At 37.5% G+C, this 23676-nt stretch overlaps 1 non-coding gene across 1 annotated transcript; it reads left to right on the forward strand.

Moving 5' to 3' along the window:
• Positions 1-2038: 2038 nt before the first annotated feature.
• On the forward strand, positions 2039-2145 carry LOC118913757 (U6 spliceosomal RNA). The gene has a single exon (XR_005025322.2). It is a non-coding gene; the product is annotated as a U6 spliceosomal RNA (small nuclear RNA).
• The last annotated feature ends 21531 nt before the right edge of the window (positions 2146-23676 follow it).

The raw sequence follows: 23676 nt of genomic DNA on the forward strand, positions 1-23676 counted from the left end.
TCTGTCTTCCTTGTCACCCCCACATTTCCGTTTTCTTTCATTTGCAAGTGCTGCTGGAAGGTGGGAGACTGTCAGTTATAAGACCAAGAGGATTCTGGCTCCATAAACTGATTATCTCCAATACCTTTAAAAACAGGTACTAACATAAGATTTTAAGACAGCCACTTTCAAATCGAAAATGATCTAGTACTCAACTTGTGTTTGCATTCCTAGTTTATTCTTACTTCCCACCAGTCTACAGCTTCCTTTTCCATTTCAACATCTATTCCTAGTTTATTCTTACTTCCCACCAGTCTACAGCTTCCTTTTCCATTTCAACATCTATTAAATGACTTTTTAAAATGCAATACATGTTATAAACATATCCATACATAAAGTGTCTCATTCTGGCCATCAAATCAGAACTTTTGGCCAACTATTAGGGCTAGAGTATAAGATAGATAATAGAGTCAAAAGAGATATAATGAACAAAATCACTTTTGGTTTTCCTTGTATGTTCCGTAACATAATACTGCTTACCACTTAATTATCCTCTTCTTGCTTCTCATATGTCACCAATATTTTCCCAAAGTGTTTGGTGTAGTCTTTGAGGGCAAGGAAACTTAGGACCTCTAAGGATCTGAGAACAGTGTTAGGAAGCTAATTGGTGTTTACTAAATGTCTTCTGAGTGATCATTGATATATGGAATACATTTTTTTTTTGAGAAACTGAAATTACTTCCTAGTGTAAGCCAAATGTCAGCTGGTCACATTTCCCATAAGGACCAAGATACCACTGAAACAATGGAGAGGATCTGCAGGGCGTGGAAGTCCAACACCCATAAGCTTACAGCCTAATGGTGGTATCTAACACCAGATACAATATAATTGAGATTACTTAGATCCCGCAAAGACTGTCCCTTTTATGTACCAAGGGAACTTACAGAATTCAAATCCTTTTTTTGATTCACACAGAAAATCCTATACATGAATAAAAGACTTTAATTAAATTTAAAAGTATAGGGTGAGTTAGACTACAATCATAGAAACTACCTGAAATCTAAGCTCAGTTACCCGCCACCCAAATACTCACCTGGTACCATCACCCCTGGGAGGTTTTCCTAGCGACATTGCACATGCAGCGTCTGAGCCTTCCCGTCTTCTTTTTCCTTCCCTTTTCCCTTTCCTCTCTCCTCCTCCCTTATTCTCTGTAGGATTATTTCTAGATCCATTGCTTTTCAATTTTCTGCAATGAAGAGAAATTACACTCCAATCTTCAAATTAGACAGTAACTTTCAGGTCCTGAGTTGCACAAGTGTTTTGAATTAGCACATCTTCAGATATCTTTAAATAGCAATTTATTTTCTCTTTTACTCCAGAATTTCCTTTTCTGTCAATAGCTCTACTGTTAGGGAAATTGTAGAGGTAATGTTATACAACATTTCTTAAAGTTTTAAGACATGATATGAGATATAAAGGAGGACATCTTTTAATCTTTTTAAAAACTGTAAGTAAATTGTCACTAAATCAGAGGAGAAGTCATAGATCATGTAATAGTCTTCAGAAGAAGTTCAGAATAAAGAAATCTAAAGAGGAAGATCAGGTACATCCAGAGCAGCCTTTGCTGTAAGAGAAGGGACATGAGAACCAACATTTCTTGAGCATTTACTAAGCCAGACCCTATCCTTACCACTGGGAGTAATGAGTAACACAGTCTAGAGATCAAACACATGGATCTGAGTAGGGCAGGTACTCAAACAAGTTCAGGTCTCACTAAAAAACGGAGATGATGAAATGTATGCCTTTGTGAACCATAACCACTCAATGTGTAGTTTTTGAGTTGCCAGTTCTATACAATTACAATTTTCCATCGAACTATTTTATTTAGGTGTATCCTGCTGCTATATATAAATGATTTCAGGTGGGTTGTGGTAAAAAATATCAAAGCCATATGATTTTAACTAAAAGAGAGCAACATTTCCAGAAACAAATGTTTTATAGAAACACAGGCCAAAGGATGCTATACAACTATGAAATATTGATACTAAATTACATTAAGGTGCTCACTTCAGCAGCACATATACTAAAATAGGAACAATACAGAGAAGATTAGCATGGCCTCTGTGCAAGGATGACATGCAAACTTATGAAGCAGTCTATATTTTTTAAAAAATAAAATATAAAATAAAATAATAAAATAAAATATAAAATAATTATACTAAGCAGAAAAATAATGAGAAACTTAGTTATAAAATTCACTACTTGCATTATTAAAAAATGAGAAAGATACATAAGAAAATAAAGATTTTCCTCTACCTATTTTCATAAAAAATATTTCTATGGTTAATGTAGTAGATGGCCTCCAGAAACTTTTGACCAGAAAAGCAACAACAGATTTTGTATGTATTTTATCAGTGTAACTCAGCAGAAGAAATTCAAGGGAGATCCATAAAATTTGGCTCAAATATGCTGCTCTCTGTTGCCAAAGTAATCAAGAATAAAATGAATAGGACAAATACATTGCATGCCCTTTAACATATTCCTCCTTTAAAACCAATCTTTTAGTAAAAGATAGATATTGGATGACTTTGAAGATATGGTTTCTAGCAAGAATTCAAAATATAGGTATTGCCTCTTGTTTGTAATTGTAGAGGCATATGCTTATATAATGAATTTGGAAGGATATAATATAAACTTTTAAGAGTGTTGTACAGGGAGGTTTAATTATTAGTATGTTTTTTGTACCTTTGTTCTATTTTTCTTTAAGATTTGATGTGAAGGAGATTATCTAGATGTATGCTAGAGACCCGACCCCCACTTTGTCGTCCCTTTTTGTGTAACTCTTCAAGAAATTTGTACCCATGCGTGGTGATGGATATTAACTAGATTTACTGTGGTGATCTTTTCACAATATTTACAAATATATAAATTTATATAAATATATTCAGGTATTGTACACCTGAAACTAACATAATGCATGTCAATTATATCTCAAATAAAAAAAGAAGGCATCCTCAACTCAAATATTAATTATGTAGATGACACATAACTCAGTCCTGTAGGTGAGCATCCTGTACATGCTATATCTGCATGCTGTAGACGTGACAGGAATCAAAAAGCCCTGGCTGAGCTGCATGCAGGCCATAGTTAACAAACCAAGAATAAGTACAAACATAAAGAAGTGCACAAAAGTAAGAAAAATAACTGTACAAATTAAAAATTAGGATGAATCTGCAGTAGAGCACTAGATTTGCCTTTAAAAGCAGAAGAAAAGATGAAAGAAAAAAAACAGAAGGTCTATGAGGCTTCATTGACTTCACATTAAAATGAGTCAAGAGTATAAAGGAGTCATCAAAAATGTTAGTGTGATGATACGCTACGTCCAGAACATCCTAAACAAAAGAGATGAGTGTCCTGCTCTATTTTATACCTGGCAGACTATAAATGGAGTAGTGACTCCTGCCTGGGAGTCTGCACCTTAAGAGGGTGGGCATTGATAAAGTGGAGAAAACCAAAATTAAGGAAAACCTGATTAAAGTTGATTAAAGAAATAAATCTAAAGAAGTGAAATTTGGGGGACTAGAAAGATAACTCTTCAAATATTAGAAAGGACCATGGTAAAGAAGGATAGCATATTCCTACAATATTTAACCCAGAGGTAGCAGACCTACATATGACAACAGGATTATCTCAACACAAGAGGAATTTTCTCCTCAGGATCACAACCAGGCTTCATAATGCAGGTTCTCTCTTCATGTCTTCACTTTCCACTCTTTTTAGTCTGGTTTCTATCCTCATTAATGTACAAAACTAGTTCTTGATAACACATCCATATTAATAAATCTCAAAAATATATTTCAGAAGCTATTGAGTTCAATTTCAGCAGCATTCAACAATGTCACTCCTTGCATATTCTTTCTATCTTCACTTACCTTGTGTTCCATGAACCACACTATTCCTATTTTACTCCAAACTTTCCAAATGTTCTGTATCTGCTTTCTTTTTAGTCTCACTGTCCACAATAATCAATTTAAGGACTTCTTTTCTTATCATTCTCTAATCTCCCCTGAAGAGTCAATTGGATCTCTGCCAAATTTACACCTCCATCACATACCTCTCTGAATTCCAGATCAGTATATGCAAATGCCTGCATGGGGTCTCCTGATGTTTACCTGAAGTATCTTTAGATACTTCAACAACTTGTCCGAAACTAGACTCAGATTCTCTCCTCCATTCTTCCCCTCAAAAAAGGCCTGATATTCCTCCAGAATTCCCTGACTTCTAAATAGGAACACCCACATTTCTGTTGTACAATTCTGTTGTGATATATCCTTAAAATTGTGTCATCCTCTCCACTCATGACCATATTATGTAAATTTAATTTTTTTAGTTATTTTTCAAATAATTCCACTTTTCATCCTTCACCAGCACTCTAGTCAAAGTCACCATCATTATTCATCCATGCTTTTTACTATATTACCTTCCTAGCAGGTCTATCTACATAGATTCCACTGTTGACACCACCCACTTCCAATTGTCCATATTTCTAATGATTTTCTGTTGTTCACAGAACAAATTAGCACAAAGCAAGAGATTCAAAACACTGCTCACTTTATCACATGGTTTCTGTGGATCTGAAGTCTGGGTCAAGGGTGGCTCCATGGCTCAGCTCAACTTGTTCCTCTACTGCGGGTCTCACAAAACTAAGAGCAAAGTGGAGGCATGATTGAATTTGTTTTAGGAAGATCTGGGGAACATTCTGCTCCAAGCACATTCAGGGTGTTGACCTAGTTCAGTCCTGTGGTTAAAGGACTGAGGTCACTGTCTCCTTGCTGATTGCACCAAGTGCACCTTTAGCTCCCAGGAGTCTAGCTTCATCTTTGCAAGCAATCCGCGATGTCTCAGAAGCAGCAAGGCCATGGCACACCCTCCTCTAACTTTCCCTTCTGCTGCACCCATTTGCCTCCAGCCAAAGAAAGTTATCAACCCTTACAGACCCTTGTGCCTACATTGGAAGCACAGGTATAACACAGGCCCATAACCTTAATTACATCTGCAAAATCTATTTTTCCATCTAATGTAGCATATTCACAGGTTCCAGAGATTAAGGTGTGGACATCATTAGGGGGTCATTCTGCCTGTTAGGATGACCTATCTGTCATCACTTTGCCTTTAGGTTAAAGACAAATCTTAATATAGCCAACTATTATATATGCTCTAAACTTCTCCTTCAACCTCGACTGACACGGCTTGCCCTCTCTTTCTGCAGCCCAGCCACACTGGCCTTCTTTAAGGTCCTCATACTTTTATGCTTCTCCCTGCCATGAGGACATTATAGAACCTGGTCTCTCTGCCTGGACAATCTTCTTTCCAATTTTTCTCTCAGGTAATTTCTACTTTTCCTTCTGCTTTTACTTCCAGATAGACATCTTAATTAGGTCAAAGTTGCATCTATAGCCCTGGGTACCAGCTCTTCCTAATCTGCCACATTGTCACATTTATTAGTCTGTGAGTATTTCATGACAATCTCTCTCCACTTGGGCAACAATACCACAATGTTCACAACAGGACAGCATGTTCACTTCCAGGTTGCCAGTGCCTGGCAAGGTGCCCACCACCTGAGAGGTGCTCACTACCATTCATTCAGTGAGTGCTGTCTGAATAGTCATATGTAAAATTGCTCCAATATGGAATGACTAAAGTGAAATTCATGAATTCCCATAAGTGATTTTTCAATATTAATAACATTTTACAACACCACATCACAATGATATATTAAAACACATATGTCAATATCACATTACAGATTTAATAAGTTACCACTAATCCTATAAATGTCAGGCTACATCTTGACACATTGTAGATATAGATCACTGTCTATTTCAGTTTCTCAGTTCAGCATTTTTTTTGTTGAAATGGGATATTTTTTGGTCTCTTTGAACCGAAGACACAAGAAAACAAGTACCAACCATTTATTACAAAGGAAGTGCTAGACCACCTGTCAGGACTGAAACAGAGATGCCAAACCAGTTTTGTGAACCTTGCCTAACATGTATCTTCAAGTTATATAGTAAGCAAAGAGTAAGAATTTCGCCAGGAAATTGAAGCACAGATATTTTAGAGGGAATTGTCAGTGTGCCACATACACCTCCACCCCCTGCCTCTCCAACCCCTCCATGGAAGAGGAAAGGGCAGAAGGTCCCCTGAAAGCACCTCAGTGAGGTCCCTCAGAACTTAGTATGTGTCTCCTGGAACTTGGGGAGCAGAGAGGAGCAGTGCCTTTGTAAAGTTTTTAAAAGTATAAGAAGCTGCTTAGAGTGAAGATACCAGCAGAATAGGGGCAAGACCTAGGAAGTGTCAGGGTCTGGGGTTGCCGTTGAGATTTTGGAGCAACACAAAGAACAAAAAGGGCAGCAGGAGTCGTCAGGGAGGGTGCTCAAAAGAGGCCACTTTATTCTTCACAAAGCTGTACTTTGTAGGACGCTATAGTGCTAATTCGTGGTTACGTAAGTATTGAAGGTGCACATGCGTGTGGCCTTCATGGCCAGGTGTCTGGCCAGCAAGGCCCTTATCTAGCTCCTTACTCATGGGCACAACACACTGTGTTTTCAGGCTTCTCAAGGCCAGACATATTTGGGGTAAAGCAGAGGACAGCTGTCCTCATAGAACAGTAGGGAAAGTAGCGGGGGAGGGGCTGGGGGCTTCCCTACAGGAAGTTAACTGCAATCACTGGAGAGCCACACGTCCCTAGAGAGGCAAGAGCCTTCCCCACACAGAGGTGCAGGTTGGAGCCTGCAGACTGGAGGAGAAGTGGAAGGGCTCAGCTGCCGCAGACAGAGGCTTACTTGAGTTGAGAAAATTGCAGAACAGATTCCCAGTGATGGGGAGTCTCCAAGTGCCTATGAAGGAACCCGTTTTAAAAGTGTGCCTCCACCAGCAAAATCACCCTCAGCTTGAAGACTGTCTCTAAGTCTTTTCCCTCCCTGACCCCAAAACTTGGAGGGGCTAGAGCTTAGAACCAAGTAGGGGATAGGAGCTGGCAGGACAAAGACAGAAAAACTGTGTCCTGTACCACTTCCCAGAGGAGCCTATGACCGGCTGAGAGGGAATGGGATAAAGAGGAGAACATTTTGAATTGAATTTGGAATTTTGTCAAATGAAAGAAATGAAAGTCCTCTGAAGACTAAAGAGACAGGAGATCTTCTAAAAAAGTATCTAGTAGTCAACAAAGTAAGCTAAGTGCCAACCATTTTGTACAGGGAAGGGAAAAACCAACATGAAAAGCCAGTTTACAAAAGACCTGAGAAAAAATTTAATTGTTTTAAAATTCCAACCTAAGAATCATTTTCTATTAATGTTCATAGTACATATACATTGCATATCCCGGAAGCATAAGTTATTAATCATTCAATATATACATCCATAATAATCTGAGCCCTTTCAAAACACTGAAACAAGTTACCAAATATATGTAAGATGAACTAAATGCTGTTTTTATATACAAAGGAGAGACAAAGGTGTTTATTATTTTGCTTAATTAGTTTCAGTTCTTGCAAAGCAGAGCATATTTCAATGAGAAAATTTCGTAGGGTATTTCATTCTTGCTTTTGTGTTAGTACATAAAAGTACCTTAAAAAGATGATGAAAGAAATAGCTGAAATAAATTTCTTCTTAGGAAATGTATGTCAGAGTTAGATATTTGCCACATTTATACTTGCATGGCCTCCACAGAGGTCCCAGAAGACTCAGTTTCACTTGAGAGTCCCAGCACCCTCTGGAGTTGCTGAGAGATCAGACAGGGAGCATGCTTGCTACTTACTCTTCTTCAGCACTGCCACTCAATATGAGCATCCAGAACTTGGCCAAATGCAGCATTGTACCAATCAGCCACCTGATTTGTGTCAGAGTAGAACTTAATAAGAGATAATTGTTTTCATATATCCTAGTGTTAGATAATCACAAGGTCTATGTTCCCTCTTAATCACAGATCAAGAACTTGGAGGCTGATTAGATTTACATGCTTACCATGTAATACAGTGTTCAAAAAGTTGAGAGCTTCATAATCAGAGATCAGCAAATTTCTTTTTTTCTTTACCATTGTCCATATTCTGCCCACTTTACTGCCTATTTTTTTGTTTAAAAATATCAAGAACAATCCAATACCATTGTACAAGAAAACATGAAGGTAGGATCATTCATTTACAGAATTATATGCAACTTTTGAAAGTCCAAAAGTTCTATTAATATAAATATGCACCAAACTGTAGATTACATAAAATTCACAAAGAAGCTGATAATGACAAAAACTAAAGTAATAGTAATTTATACTGATAATGAAACGAAAGTCACATTGTACTCAAGGCAAATTTTATGATGTTTGGAGAGAAGTTTGTTCATTTCTGTGCAAAAGAAATGCCAGCTCTATCTGCACATGCACGCAGACATTTTGTAACCTTGCCGTATTCGTGAGTCTCACATGTCAGCAGGACTTCAGGGTATATTGAGCTCTGGGTAAGCCCTATAAACCAATTCACTTCGCTTCACACATTCAAAATGGTTAATTCTCAACAACTCACTTTTTTGTTACACTAATAAATAACTCTTATTCATATTTAATAATATAGAGAGAATTGTGATTTGTAGCAGCAGAGAGGACCTGCCTTTATTTTTCAGAAGTCAGGATTAGAAACATAGTTATTCCAGGTTCAGCCCACTGTGTCCATTAAGAAATGGAGAGATGTGTAGGATGGCCATAGATCCCACTGGGAAAGCCTCCCCGTGAAGATGTGCTTATACATGTCCAATTTAAGGTTTCTATAAATGCTGCTACTCTGATAAAATCTGTGGTCATTTCTGTCTTCTTTCTGAAGTACCAGCCTGATATACAGATGATAACCTTGGTCCTGCAGAATATTGAGTGGCTATCTGGGTAGACTGAGGTAAGGAGCACACAATCTTGATGCCACTGCCTCTGCACTCTATCCAGGCTCATTTCCTCTACATTCAAATGCCCATGTGGGAACATGGGAATGGCCATGAATAAGTCAAGTGTTCAAACCCAGGCTTCAAGATGGGGGCCCAGTGTCTGGGATTTTCAGCTGCTGTCGACAGAAATGAGATCGTCCCAACAAGGCCAGCACAGGGAGATAGTCCTGACATAGTGGGGAAATCCAGAGGCAGAGAAGCCCAAGCAAGTTAAACATACAACAAAAATGAAACAGATATTTACTGCAATTAGCAAAATTAGACATTTTCTACAGTTTCCTTTAGTATATGCCACATCTCCCCTACCCAAACTTCATTGAGATTGTTCTGTTTACATCTTCTTCCCTTCAACATTTGGGATTTAAAAAGCCTTGCTTTGCTTTGTTTTCTTCTTATAAAGGGAGTGTTCATTTTAAACTCCCTTTGATGAGTCACATCCTACTGCTTTTAGAGTCTCGATGCATTTCCTTTTTTACATTTTGGTTATGTCATTCTTTATAAAACCTATATAGTATATCCAGAACTGTATTGCAAGTCATTCTCTGACTTGTTACCAATGATAATTCAAGGTAGTTCAGGATGAAAACATTATTCTGATCTAACTGCCTCATTTTTCAGAAAATGTAATTCAAATTGGGAAGCATTAAGGGACTCAAAGTTACTTGGTTGTAAATGTAAAGTCAAGTCAAAAGCAAAGATGGTGAGACCTATAAAAAATATCTCACACTAAGATTGCAGTGGTGTTTTTAGTTGGAAATTTAATTCAGTTAAATGATTCTTAGGCAGAAAAATTGAACTAAACACATGAATGCTTCAAAGAGGTATTTTTAGCTCAACTCTACAAATAACTAAAAGCTAATATTCCTTAACAATGGGATAAATTGTCTTACATGATGGTGAATTTCTACAGGTTTGTTGTATTCCTGAGGACAATAAATTACGAGAACTGAGGGTAGCTTGGAATTGATCATAGCTTTGGACTAAAGATTCTCCTGGAAGACTCTAAGGTCTAGGGACAACATCCCTCTGACCCTTGGTCAGATGACTCAGGGGGAAGTTCCATTTCTGCCACCGCTAAATACTGTGATTTGGGACAGATTGCTTACTTTTCCTCATCAGATTATCATAATGAATACCTGAGGCTGTACATGTATAACAGGGATGTTTGTCCTTTATTTCATGATTTGCAGTTTGTACTGCTATTAGTCACTCAATGCTCTATCAAATATATTATTATTTTTAAATATTCAGCACTTAAAACATTTTGACTGGGCAGCTATAAGAAATAAAGCAATAATAAGAATAACAACAAAAGCATCCCCCATGTTTTTGATTAGAATGAATTTTCAGGGCACATTTTACGAGATTCTCGTTCAACCCTCAGAGTCTGTGTAATTCCCATTGCCTATGGGTTGTCTTGTGCAACAAATGAAAAAAAAAAAAGGTGACAGAATGTTTATTATTATGTTTCATTTCACTGCTCTAATTATTTTGAGTTAGTGTAGCTACAGCCATAAGCACAAATTGACGCTATATGCACAACAATCTACTTTGCTAAAGGGGCAGGAAACTTCACCTGTATATAAATATGACCCTGTCCTTTAGGAATTATAGGAAGAATAAAACAAGAAGAGGGGTTCCTGACTATTTCAAATCCATAAATATGGAAGAAAGAGAGAGGGATAGAGAGACAGAGAGACAGAGGTCAGGGGAGAGAGCAAACTTAGAAAGAGAAAATAGCATGTGACAAACATCAGATTTTGAAGGGGCTAATATTCATATTATGAAATTCGGTGTTTATTTTTCTCTAGTGTGCAGTAACAGAACACAGCATGTAAGGATTAGCTCAAAGTGACCTGAAGGCACCGATCTTTTTATGAAAGATCTTTCAAAGGGAAAACATGATGTGTTCCGGCACCTGGAAGACAGTGCCAGGAAGCACCGTAAGCAATTTACTTTCCAAATAGGAAATGTTCATTAGATCTAAGTGCCAAGTTGTTTGTAGAACATGTTCATGCACAAACTTGTTCCTAACACTACTGAAAATTATTTCTGTCTGGTCTTATATCAGGGATTGCTTACAATATTGCCTTTCAACTCTACCCTTGACAGACACTAACTCGGTATATGAATATTCACCCTGAACTGAACCTGGAACTTGTCCTTTAAGAATAGGGTAGATAGGAAAACTATAGGCAGAAAAATTCAACAATTTATTTAATTACAAACTTTTATGTATTGTGAGAAAGTAAATAACTGTCAATTAAACTAAAGGAAACATTAACAATATTATATTAAAGTTGCATTTTATGGAAGAGGAGGAAAGGAAAACACTTTTAGAAAATGCCTAGAATAGTTTAAACTTAAATTATTTGCTTGAAGAAAGGGTAAGAAAAAAATGGGGGGAAAAAACCTTAATTGAATTAGTCTTATGGCGGAAATATAAATCTCATGATTATAAAATATGGCATAAGATCATCTGTACTTTGGCTAAATGATTCATAGATAATTGTTACCCATGATAGTAAAAATGAATTTCTGAGGAGTCAACAATACTCATCACTCTTGCAATCACACACCTACATCTTTCTGACATTACCCATGGAAACCTACATGCGCCAAAATCAGGATTTCAGAATTATGCTTCCTGTTTTGTAAAACCTAAAGGCATGATTGTCCAATAACAGCAGAAACTGCACCCTGTTTATGTGTTCTGCTTAGTTGAAACAGATTTCTGTTCTGGTTTCTCCTATGGTTATCAGGAATAAAGATAAGCACCAGATTATATGATTTCCAAGGAAAAAATGACAGCTTTTAATATTGTAGGAAATATATGACCTGCCTTACAAGAAAATAAATAAAAAATTGAATAAAATAAGTTATTATTTAAATAATTTAAAATTAAATTTAGTGCACAAAATATATGTATCTAAGGGTTAGGAATCTTATAATATTAAATATATTATTATGATATTATTATATATAAATTATAATAGTAAATCTGGTAATACTGTAGTATTAAACTTAAAGCATATTTAATGTGGTTAAAAATCATTCCTTTCTCTTGTTCTGATAAAAGATACCCAAACAATACAGGCAGAACTTGTCAGGTCACATAAACGGTACCGTATTATCATACGCCACCACCAAGGAGGCCTCTGAGGGGAGTAAGTCGGTCAAGATTCTGAGTGCTTATGTCTCACATTGTCCAGAATGTGCCCCAAATTCAGCCTTCTCGTGCATTCTTATCCAGCATTATCCTCATTACACCTTTTTTCATGTGGAAGCACCACAGATATTGAAATAACAACTGCACACACTTGCCTAAGTCATTCAGTAATTGATTCAGTTATTGTGAATTGATTGATCCACAAAAAAGTTATAGACTACTTAGGATGTGCCAGACACTGCTCTAAGTGCATCGTGATCATCAGTGGAAAAAGCAGACAAAGATCTCTGCTGTCATGGAGCTTACATTCTAGAGGACGCCTACAGTAAACAATAAACAAAATATGAGTAAATTATGGAGTATGTTAGAAAGTTATAACTGTTATTGGAAAAAAAAAAAAGCAAACAGTAAAAAATAAGACCATGAGCGCTTGGAGTGTAGGTAGAGTCTGTAATTCCAATAGTGTGTGTGGGATAATCATTATTAAGAGGTCCTCATTAAGTAGGTGACACTTAAGTTTAGTGGTTGTTCGCATGAATTAAGTAGTGGAAGAGTATTTCAGTATATTTCAGGAGGGGGAAACAGACAGCACAAAAGCCCGAAGGAGGTCATTGTACAGAATTTGGCTTTTACAATGAGGGAACGAGAAAACTTTTGCAAGGGAGGGATATGATTTGATTTATATTTTAAAATGATCACTCTGACTGCTGTAATAAGACTCTAGGGGCCAAAGTTAGAAGCAAAATAACTAACTGGAGGCTGTTAAGTAGGCAAAAAGAAATGTCTTAAACCCAGGGGGTAGAAGTGGAGGAGATGAGAGAAGGCTGGGTTCCAGGAAATAAGTGGCCATGGAAACAAACTATGGATTTTGTTGTTTGGGTACCATAATGAGGTGAGTTAAGTTACTGATAATCTTACTTTCCTGGTCAATAGTATGAATGTAGTTGGAAAAATCAGAACGAACTTCATTTGTGCTCTGTCTTAATCTTAATCATTAAACTTTCTGAATCAAATAGAAAATATTTTTCATCAGAATGTGGAATTGTTCTTCATTTCAACCAATTTCCTATTAGCTAATATGTAGCAAAACAATGCTTCCCAGGTAATAGAGGACAAATAAGCAGCAGTCACTGTATGTTTTAGCAGAGAGGAAAAGGTCATTTAAACAATTAAGGGCAATAGAGTGATGTCATTGTTGTGCTAGAAGTTTGAGGAGGGTAAATTAGGACTTAAAAAGGGGTGTTTAGTGATGAGCAACAAATGAAAGAATTTAAGAGCAATTTTTAGGTACAATATCCTTGAAAATCATCTTGAAAGACAAATCATATTCATCACAATGATTAGTGTGTTTCAGACAGAATGGAAAAAAGAACAAAACACAGGAGCATGACCCAGGGAAGGACATGTGGGTGGCTTGATGTCTTTGAAATGTGGAATTGCCAGGAGACAGTTCTCCGGAGGCCTCATGTGCTTCACTCCTCATGGAAAAGAGGCATTAACTGTCCTTTTGTCCCAAACTACCTTTCAAGGATCATTCTATAACAACCGACCTTGGAAGATAGAGATAGTGACTTCTTCTAGACCAAATAGTAGATCTGTGTACAACCTTGAAAGATAAAGATAATGTGCTCTGGGTAGACATATTCATTATCTAGTATAAAATATTCAAATTCCCCAGATTGAGGGTCCCTCAGTAATGCTTTAAGCCCACTCTTTGTGCAGCATCTACTTGAACCCATCTACATGCCCATGTGGAACTTGGGGGACAAGGGACATTAGGCATATTTACGACTCATACTGTTTACTGTGCCAGGAGTTTGAATAAAGTTCTTTGTATCACTGTGAAGTTAGCGGACAGTCCACATAACCACCACCACTTCCAATGTCAACTACAAAGTCCAGGCGTTCCTAAAACCAATCTTAGTTTTGATAGCTGTCTAAAAGGACTCTCAGAACCCACTGAAAGCTGTTAGACTCACAATTATGGTTCACTACAGCAGAAGGATACAGATTAAAATCAGTCAAGGGAAGAGACATGTGGAAAAGATTCCAAAAAAGTTCTAAGCTCAGAGCTTCCAGTTGCCTTCCCACAGTGAAGTCATGTGTCTGTCCACTCCTCCCAGTTATGATGTGTGATAATACACACCGAGTATTCCTGAGTAGGGAAGCTTACCTAAGCCTTGGTGTCCAGAATCTTAACTAGGGCTCTGTCATGTACATATGGTTGATTCCACATGTGGTCAACCTCAGTCTGCAGACCCTCCAGGGGTCTAGATGATACAACATCATCTCAAAACCCCATAAAAATCTTACCATCGCACGATCTAGCATGGCTCAAGGCTCCTTGGTAAACAAAGATACTTTTTTTTAAAGCAGTACATTCCAATGACTTAGAGATCACCTCCCAAGAACTGAGGACAAAAGCCAGACCTCTCTTTGGTCAAAGTTAAATTCTTCACTACACACTCTAGTATAGGGGCCCTCATGTTTTCTGCCAACATTCGTGAAATTATGTCAGGCTAACTTGTTTGCTTCCAATTAGGGAAAAACCTTAGGCCTTAGACAGTTCTTTACAGAAATATGAGGAATTTACTGAATAATATGCCTAGAAAAAGCAGTAATCAGGGGTCACACCATGGTTTGTATGCTTTGCTAAGAGCTTGAACCTTATTCTTTAGCCAATTCATATTATATGTTTGTAAAGATACCAGCCTACATTAGAAATATATTTTTTATTAAGCATCATGCAACACCCCATATATAAGGCAAAGACTGAAAGAGGTTGGAAAGATTTAAGTTTAGTTTTCAGAAAATATGTTCTGGAAATCTAGAGGGTGAAATCATCAATGCTGTCAATAAAGAGATTGAATTAATAACTGTATTTATGATTCAGACTGTCTCAGCTGTATCAGAGAGTCATGAAGGGAAGCCTACAAATGGTAGTGGAGAAAAAGAAGGGGTCAGAGGAATAGAAAACAAAAGAATAAAGGAGAGAGATCTAGAATGACAGAAGAACATGATGAAAAATCATGTGTTAGAGTTTAAAACTTGAATCAACAACAAGGTTCAGGATCTACAAGCATGCATTGGTAAGACTGACTATGAGCAAAATTTTAGACTTGAAAAGCATAACAAATTTGGAACTAGGATCACTCATATACAAAGATATTAAAGTCACTACAATGTATGTGAAGCATCATTAAGAAAGGAAAACAGTGTATGCTTGAAGTCAAAATCCTAACTGAAAGGGGAGAGTGAAGTCAGTAAATAACCTAGGTAGCTAGAAGTGTCACATCTAATGACAAGAACCTCAAAGAAAGAAAGGCAGAGAAATAATTGCCTGGGATTCTCAAAGGAAAACTAGAAGAATACCCATACTTAACCTTTGTCGTGTGAAGATTTGACACACTTCATCTTAGTAGGCTTCCAGGAAAGGTTCTGGAAACTAGATGAGCTCTAGATTTTAAAATAGAAAAGGAGTGAGTGAGGAGGGGTATATTGAGAATTGCCTCAAAAACTGAAGACACAGGAATGTTTGCCAACAATGAATCAACACAAAGAGTATAATGATCATCCCCAGTGTGATGGCTGATGTTATGTGTCGACTTGGCTGGGCCATGGGGAGTGAAGGTGCCTGGATATGCAGGGACTCATCATTCTGGATATATCTGTCAGGGTGTTTTTGGGAGAGATGGACATTTGGACTGAATCTGAGTAAAGCAGATTGCCCTGTCAATGTGGGTGGCCCTCTTCCAGTCTGTTGAAGGCCTGAATAGAGCAAAAGCCTCAGGAAGGGCCTGGTCACTCTCTCTGACTGACTGCCTTCCATCTGAGACATCAGTCATCTCCTGCCTTCAGATCCAGACCTGGATATCAGAACTATATGATCAGCTCTCCTGGGCCTCCAGTTTGTCCAACTGTGTGTCATGGGACTTCTCAGCCTCCATGGCCATGTGAGCCAATTCCTGCTAATAAATCATATGTATCATAAATCAAATGTATGTATACACCATATGATTTATTAACAGGAATTGATTCTGTTTCTCTGGAGAATCAGACAATTACAAATGGGGAGATGTTATCAATGGAACAAACAATGAAAGAGATACTGGAGAAAGCAGTACAATAATGAAAATGACTGTGGGATTACATGGCTATGTGAACCCATGAATGAGAGGCCTAATGGGTCTGACTTTCTGCAAGTTTCTGAACTTACAAAGCATAAGGGCTCAGTTGTAGACTAAGTTATCAAAGCTTCATTTTTGACGAAGTGTCCACTGGGATAGTACTAAAACTTCTGTTTGGGAGTTGCTGAAAGAATGAGCTAATTTGCTACATGCTGTCTACTAAAATTATCTGACAAAATTTTGGTTGTCTTAACCATCAACAGTGAAAATTATAGTGGCCTGGGGTGAAAAGGCCAAATATCTCTTGTAGTCAATGGGAGAAAAAGACATTATTTGAAATGGAATTACTGCTGTAATAAGTAGTAAATAAGCCATAGAATTCTAATGCACAGTATAATAAATACAGACAGTAATATCATACTATGCCTATGTAATATGCTATCATTACATCTGCAATCATATTACAATATAGAAATGAATCAAAGCAACCCTCTGTACCTTAAATTTACACAATGTTACAGGTCAAATTTCTTCAATAAAGAATGACACAAAAAATAAAATGGAATCACTACAATTAGAAGCACACACATAGTGTAATTTAAAAGCCTAAGTCATGGAAGAATTCAGAAACCTAGTATCCACCTGAAATAACCAGAATTAACAGATCAAAGACCTTACGCGGGGAAACAGATTAAGATGATAGACAGCTTTCTTAAGTGGGCCATTTAAGGAAACTGAAGGACATATCTTTCTAAATCCTTGTTTCCCTTCTGTTTCTTCTTATGTTTGGAGCCATCATGCAGTTCTTTGAATTGTGTTATGGTGCTACTCACACATTAAGAAGTGTGATTCCAAGGAGATCTGGGCTTCAACAAAAACAGTTGCACATCAGGTTAACAGCAAAGTGACATTACTTCATTTTCATTTAACAAATTGTCTTTCAGGACTTGACATTTTGAAGTACATTTAGAGGTTCAAGCGAGGCAGGACAGGGAGTGAAAAGAACAAAGGGAAGATTTAATAACTAGGATTTAGGGGAGTTCTTAACATTTTTTGTGCGATTAACCACTTGTGTATCTTAGGATCTCTTTTCAAGAAAACATAGGCAAACACAGAGGATTAAAGACATTCAAGCATATGGAAATAGAGTTATCAAAATTTATTTTTAATTTTTATATTACAATAGACATACTTATTTAGTAAGACTTTAAATAATAAGATACAGGGATAGATTGAATAAGTAACATAATTTTAAAGTAATGGTAAGTACAAGAGACATTTTGAGACATCTGCTATAATGTTATAAAAATATATTTGCCTTCTGTTAGTGACAAAAAACACACGTCTTGCTAATACTAATTGGGTATTATTTTAGCCTATATTTATGATTGAAATAAATGATCAGTTTCATTTAGAGGTTAGAAAATATACAGATAAAATTTTTTCCATGCAACACATATGCCTCTATCCACTGAAAACCAAGAAGTTAAAAGAAGACTAATTGAATGGAGCCTTTTCTGTACCAGACATTTAGTACAAAGAGTACTAAAAGGATCGAGAGCATATCTTGTTTTCAATCATGTTGCAATCTTGTAAAGTAATCTAGACCAAAAGAGACCTAGACAGTAAGGAATAAGACAGCCATACAGTAAAATTTTAAAAAGATATGTTAAATGGCCCAGAGATTCTACTTCCATATATATTTTAGACTCTGAACCTAGAGAAACGTCATATATGTGCACCAATGGAAATTTTTTTATTATACTTAGTAAATGTATAAACTGCAAACAACCTAATGGTCCATAAATAAGTAAAAGGAGGTTTTATATAAAGTGAGATTTATTAAAAAGATGAAATATTACAAAGTGGTTTAATGATGCAATATTGGCTATGATACTGATGTGGGCATCAATATCAATGGTCACAGCTACACTCTCTCTGGGTATCAACAATAAGAGTAATAGCTATGAACCCCAAGGGGAAATCTCTAAAACATCAATTTGAGGCAGGGGTGTGGGATAGCAAGCACAGCAAAGATGTACACAGTATGTTTCACTCATATAACTAAAAAAATGCAGTCAAAACAATGCTGATTAAAGATGGCGGCATGAGAGGAGAGACAGAGGCTTTCTCCTAAAACTGGATACAATTAGAAAATTTAATTGGTGCAACTAATCCTGAGAGAGCAACAGGAAAGAGGACAACATCAGACTTCACACACCTGGAGAAAAGAACAGACCTCAGTGAACGGGGTAACGTACCACAGCTGTGGCTCCATGGGGCCTGAGCCCCACCCCACCCCACCCCAGCTCACCGGCAGGAGGAAGACAAACGGAGCAGGGAGGGAGTGGAAGGCTTGGGACTGCTGAATACCTAACTCCAGAGATCTGCTCTGGGAGCACAAACCTACATTTCATGGTGCTTTCATGAGACTCGCATGACTACCAGGTTGGAAAGTTAATACAGGCAGAGTTCCTGGGGAGACTGGGATTCCGGCTGCTTGTGGAAAGCAGGGATCCATATCTGGCTGTTCTGGGACAAAAACTTATACTTGTGTGCCCGGCCCACTGGCTCAGGCAGTGGAGACAGGCACAGCAGCCAAGAGGTGGGGAACAGCTCATTCCTACCCCCAGGCAGCAGTACCGCTCCCCTGCGACCCCCGACATTGCTTCAGGGGCTCAGTAGCTCCAGAATAGAGGTTCTGGACACTAGAGGGCGCCATATACAAACATGAAACGCCAAGGAACCTTGTCCAGAGTAAAATTGTTAATACAACTCCGGAGAAAGATTTAAATGATATGGACCTCGTGACTCTTCCTGAAAGGGAGGTCAAAATAAAAATCATCAACATCCTAATGGAGGTACGGAAAGACATCCAAGAACTCAGGAATGAATTCAGGTCAGAGATCCAATCGTTAAAGAACACAATGAAGGGTATTAAAAGCAGGTTGGATACGGTGGAGGAGACAATAAATGAAATAGAAACTAGAGAAGAGGAATACAAAGAAGCTGAGGCACAGAGAGAAAAAAGGATCTCTAAAAATGAAGGAATATTGAGAGAACTGTGTGACCAATCCAAGCGGAACAATATTCACATTATAGGGATACCAGAAGAAGAAGAGAGAGAAAGGGATAGAAAGTGTCTTTGAGGAGGTAGTTGCTGAAAACTTCCCCAATCTGGGGAAGGACATAGTCTGTCAGGCCATGGAGATCCACAGATCCCCCAATACAAGGGACCCAAGGAAAACAAGAGCAAGACACATAGTAATTAAAATGGGAAAGATCAAGAATAAGGACAGACTGTTAAAAACAGCCAGAGGCAGAAGTGGAATCACATACAAAGGAAAGCCCATCAGGCTAACATCAGACTTCTGAGCAGAAACCTTACAGGCCAGAAGGGAGAGGCATGATGTGTTTAATGCCATGAAACAGAAGGGCCTGGAACCAAGATTACTTTATCCGGTGAGATTATCATTTAAATTTGAAGGAGGGATTAAATAATTTCCAGATAAGCAAAAGCTGAGAGAGTTAACCTCCCACAAACCATCTCTGCTGTCTATTTTGGATGGAATTCTATAGATGGAAGTGTTCCTAGGGGTGGATAGCTATCACCAGAGGTAGTAAAATCAGGGTAGGGAGGGTGGAGCAGCTGATTGTGAGGCAAATGCAAAATTAAATCGACTATCCCCAAAGTCAATCAATGGATAGACAAAAAGTACAGAATTTTATACCTAATATATAAAGAATGAAGGGGGAAGAAAAAGGAGGAGAAACAGAAAAGAACCTTTAAATTGTGTTTGTAACAGCATACTAAGTGAGTTAAGGTAGACTATTAGATAGTAAGGAAAGTAATCTGGAACCTTTGGTAACCACGAATCTAAAGCCTGAAATGGCAATAAGTGCATACCTATCAATAATCACCCTAAATGTAAATGGACTGAATGCACCAATCAAAAGATAGAGTCACTGAATGGATAAAAAAACAAGACCCATCTATATGCTGCTTACAAGACACTCACCTCAAACCCAAACACATGCACAGACTAAAAGTCAAGGGATGGAAAAGATATTTCATGCAAACAATAGGGAGAAAAAAAGCAGGTGTTGCAGTACTAGTATCAGACAAAATAGACTTCAAAACAAAGAAAGTAACAAGAGATAAATAAGGACATTAAATAATGACAAAGGGCTCAGTCCAACAAGGGGAAATAACCATTATAAATATATATGCACCCAACACAGGAACACCAGCATATGTGAAAGAAATACTAAGAGAACTAAAGAAGGAAATAGACTGCAATGCATTTATTTTAGGAGACTTCAACACACCATTCACTCCAAAGGACAGATCCACCAGACAGAAAATGAGTAAGGACACAGAGGCACTGAACAACACACTAGAACAGATGGACCTTATAGACATCTATAGAACTCTACACCCAAAAGCAACAGGATACATATTCTTCTCAAGTGCACATGGAACATTCTCCAGAGTAGACCACATACTAGGCCTCAAAAAGAGCCTCAGTAAATTCAAAAATATTGAAATCCTACCAACAAACTGTTCAGACCACAAAGGTATAAAACAAGAAAAAAACTGCACAAATAAAGCAAAAAGGCTCACAAACACATGGAGGCTTAACAACACACTTCTAAATAGTCAATGAATCAACAACCAAATTAAATGGAGATAAGGCAATATATGGAAATAAATGACAACAACAACACAAAACCCCAACTTCTGTGGGATGCAGTGAAAGCAGTCTTAAGAGGAAAGTATATAGCAATCCAGGCATATTTAAAGAAGGAAGAACAAACCCAAATGAATAGTCTAATTTCACAATTATCAAAATTGGAAAAAGAAGAACAAATATGCCCTAAAATCAGCAGAAGGAAGGCCATAATAAAGATCAGAGAAGAAATAAACAAAATTGAGAAGAATAAAACAATAGAAAAAAATCAATGAAACCAAGAGCTGGTTCTTTGAGAAAATAAACAAAATAGATAAGCCCCTAGCCAGACTTATTAAGAGAAAAAGAGAATCAGCACACATCAACAGAATCAGAAATGAGAAAGGAAACATCAAGATGGACCCCCAACAGAAATACAAAGAATTATTAGAGACTACTATGAAAACCTATAAGCTAAGAAGCTGGAAAACCTAGAAGAAATGGACAACTTCCTAGAAAAATACAACCTTCCAAAACTGACCAAGGAAGAACCACAAAATCTAAACAAACCAATTACCAGCAAAGAAATTGAAGTGGTAATCAAAAAACTACCCAAGAAAAAAACACCCGGGCCAGATGGATTTACCTCAGAATTTTATCAGACATACAGAGAAGATATAATACCCATTTTCCTTAAAGTTTTCCAAAAAATAGAAGAGGAGGGAATACTCCCAAACTCATTCTATGAAGCCAACATCACCCTAATACCAAAACCAGGCAAAGACACCACCAAAAAAGAAAATTACAGACCAATATCCCTGATGAACATAGATGCAAAAACACTCAAAATATTAGCAAACTGAATTCAAAAATATATCAAAAGGATCATACACCATGACCAGGTGGGATTCATCCCTGGGATGCAAGGATGGTACAACATTCGAAAATCCATCAACATCACCCACCACATAAACAGAAAGAAAGACAAAAACCACATGGTCATCTCCATAGATGCTGTAAAAGCATTCGACAAAATTCAACATCCATTCATGATAAAAACTCTCAGCAAAATGGAAATAGAGGGCAAGTACCTCAACATAATAAAGGCCATATACGATAAACCTACAGCCAACATCATACTGAACAGCGAGAAGCTGAAAGCTTTTCCTCTGAGATTGGGAACAAGACAGGGATGGCCAATCTCCACACTGTTATTTACCATAGTACTGGAGGTCCTAGCCACAGCAATTAGACAAAACAAAGAAATAAAAGGAACCCAGATTGGTAAAGAAGAAGTTAAACTGTCACTATTTGCTGATGACATGATATTGTACATAAAAAATCCTGAATACTCCACTCCAAAACTACTAGAACTGATATTGGAATACAGCAAAGTTGCAGGATACAAAATTAACACACAGAAATCTGTGGCTTTCCTATATACTAACAGTGAACCAATAGAAAGAGAAATCAGGAAAACAACTCCATTCACAATTGCGTCAAAAAAAATAAAATACCTAGGAATAAACCTAACCAAAGAAGTGAAAGACCTATACCCTGAAAACTACAGGACACTCTTAAGAGAAATTAAAGGGGACACTAACAAATGGAAACTCATCCCATGCTCGTGGCTAGGAAGAATTAATATCGTCAAAATGGCCATCCTGCCCAAAGCAATATACAGATTTGATGCAATCCCTATCAAATTACCAGCAACATTCTTCAACAAACTGGAACAAATAGTTCAAAAATTCATATGGTAACACCAAAGACCCCGAATAGCCAAAGCAATCCTAAGAAAGAAGAATAAAGTAGGGGGGATCTCACTCCCCAACTTCAAGCTCTACTACAAAGCCATAGTAATCAAGACAATTTGGTACTGGCACAAGAACAGAGCCACAGACCAGTGGAACAGATTAGAGACTCCAGACATTAACCCAAACATACATGGTCAATTAATATTTGATAAAGGAGCCATGGACATACAGTGGAGAAATGACAGTCTCTTCAACAGATGGTGCTGGCAAAACTGGACAGCTACATGTACGAGAATGAAACTGGACCATTGTCTAACCCCATATACAAAAGTAAACTCAATATGGATCAAAGACCTGAATGTAAGTTATGAAACCATAAAACTCTTAGAAAAAAACATAGGCAAAAATATCTTGGACATAAACATGAGTGACTTCTTCATGAATATATCTCCCTGGGCAAGGGAAACAAAAGCAAAAATGAACAAGTGGGACTATATCAAGCTGAAAAGCTTCTACAGCAAAAGACATCATCAATAGAACAAAAAGGTACCCTACAGTATGGGAGAACATATTCATAAATGACAGATCCAATAAAGGATTGACATCCAAAATATATAAAGAGCTCACACACCTCAACAAACAAAAAGCAAATAATCCAATTAAAAAATGGGCAGAGGTGCTGAACAGACAGTTCTCCAAAGAAGAAATTCAGATGGCCAACAGACACATGAAAAGATGCTCCACATCACTAGTTATCAGAGAAATGCAAATTAAAACCACAATGAGATATCACCTCACACCAGTAAGGATGGCTACCATCCAAAAGACAAACAACAACAAATGTTGGTGAGGTTGTGGAGAAAGGGGAATCCTCCTACACTGCTGGTGGGAATGTAAATTAGTTCAACCATTGTGGAAAGCAATATGGAGGTTCCTCAAAATGCTCAAAATAGACTTACCATTTGACCCAGGAATTCCACTCCTAGGAA

This window comes from Manis pentadactyla, chromosome 1 (assembly GCF_030020395.1).
Source record: "Manis pentadactyla isolate mManPen7 chromosome 1, mManPen7.hap1, whole genome shotgun sequence".
NCBI classification, from domain to species: domain Eukaryota; kingdom Metazoa; phylum Chordata; class Mammalia; order Pholidota; family Manidae; genus Manis; species Manis pentadactyla.